This window comes from Ictidomys tridecemlineatus, chromosome 3, assembly GCF_052094955.1.
Source record: "Ictidomys tridecemlineatus isolate mIctTri1 chromosome 3, mIctTri1.hap1, whole genome shotgun sequence".
NCBI lineage: Eukaryota > Metazoa > Chordata > Mammalia > Rodentia > Sciuridae > Ictidomys > Ictidomys tridecemlineatus.
The window spans coordinates 191,105,116-191,106,842 of record NC_135479.1 but is presented as its reverse complement, the minus strand read 5'-3'; the positions used below and the strand labels follow the sequence as shown (position 1 = coordinate 191,106,842).

Here is a 1,727-nt window from a genome sequence, read left to right as displayed (position 1 = left end):
TAGAAACTTTCAGGACAGAGAAGGAAAAACAGCACGACAGCAGGAGGAAGCAGTACATGGAAAAGCTTTGAAATCTAAGAGACCATCCCAGTCAGGATAACAAAGAGGTGCAGGTGAGAAGAACTGAGAGAAAAGGATGCAGGGAGCTTTGAAGTCTCCTGCATCATGTTAAGGAATTTAGACTCTGCCGTATAGACAAATGGGAAGCCATAGGAGTGTTTTCACCATGGGAGGGAACTTCATTTACTCAAGCAATATTTAAATACCTGTTATACTCAGGCAGTAATTCTATTTGTAACTTAGAATGATCTAAAGCAATATAGAAGACAGACCAGCAATAGAAAAGACTGGAGGTTATTTCAAAACGTTCAAGAAAAATGATGAGATGGTTAAGGTAATGATTAACGTGAGGGGAAGCTATTGTGAAAAAGTAAAATAATAGCATTATTGTCTTAGCTTTTTATTCTCCTTTCTCTAGCTGCCAAGTCTCCCAATATTTTCACATATTAGCAGATCTCTAAGGTTTAAACGAGTTTGTCTTAGACACAGTTATTACCATCTGGCTTTTTGCAGTAATTTCTATTTTACTACCAAACCTGGGATAATGTCTCAAGTGGAAGTCAAGTTAGGAACAAACGAAAATCACCAGTATGATCCCTCCTGTTTTCTATTTATTGCCCATGATTACTAAGTTCTGCTTTAAACACAGTAAAATCCTTTCCAATTAGCTTAAGCCACTCAGGAGCAACACAATGTGTTTGAGTCCTAGTCCTTTTATATGAAAATTCTTTAAGGAGTGAGGAGAGTGTGTGTCTACTTTCCCAAGCATCTTTTGCTACTAACACTTTGATTAATACTTATCGTTCTTCCCTGTTGTTCTCATCATATGCTAGTTATTGAATATAAGTTTAGAAGCATTTTGTGATGAGAAGGATAGAAATAAGGAGATGGTTCAAAGTTGCCCAAGCAATTGAATTTTATCCTACAGTTAGTGTGTGTGTGTGTGTGTGTGTGTGTGTGTGTGTGTGTGTATGTGTGTGTGTATCCAGAATTTGTTTAGAAATCATTATATTTCCTAGGGCCAGGGGTTAGTTTTTTTAGAGCAATTTTAAGTTCACAGCAAAACTGAACTGCACATAACAGAAATTTCCCATATATCCCTGCTTCCACACATGCAGTCTCCCTCCCCTATTATTAATCTCCCCTACCAGAGTGGTACATTTGTTATAATCGTTGAACCTACATTGACAGATAATCATCATCTACAGCCGATAGTTTATACTCTTTCTTTAAAATATGGAATTCGTAATGAATTTGCCAGTCATTCTTGTGCGTGGGCTGTGCTAATCTTTTCTGTATCATCTAATTTTATTATATGTGCAGCCATAGCTATTGCACCATTGATATTTTTACTGTCTTTATAGTTTTTAATTTTCCAGAATGTTGTATACTTGGAATCACAAAGCATGTAGTCTTTTCAGATGGGCTTTTCTTCATTTAGTAATATGCATATACATGCTTCCACGTTGTCTTCATGACCTGATAACTAATTTCCTTTTGCTTTGAACAATATTTCATTTTATCAATGTGTCACATTTTGTCTGCTCAACTCTTGAAGGACATCTCACTTGCTTCCAAGCTTGGGCAATTATGAATAAAACTGCTATAAACATGCATGTGTAGGGTTTTGTGTCAACAGAGCTGCTGAAGTCTTTGTAAACCAGAAT

At 36.4% G+C, this 1,727-nt stretch overlaps 1 non-coding gene across 1 annotated transcript; it reads right to left on the bottom strand.

The window, feature by feature from the left end:
* Nucleotides 1-1,290: 1,290 nt before the first annotated feature.
* LOC120890468 (U6 spliceosomal RNA) lies at nt 1,291-1,398 on the bottom strand. The gene has a single exon (XR_005734682.1). It is a non-coding gene; the product is annotated as a U6 spliceosomal RNA (small nuclear RNA).
* Nucleotides 1,399-1,727: the final 329 nt, after the last annotated feature.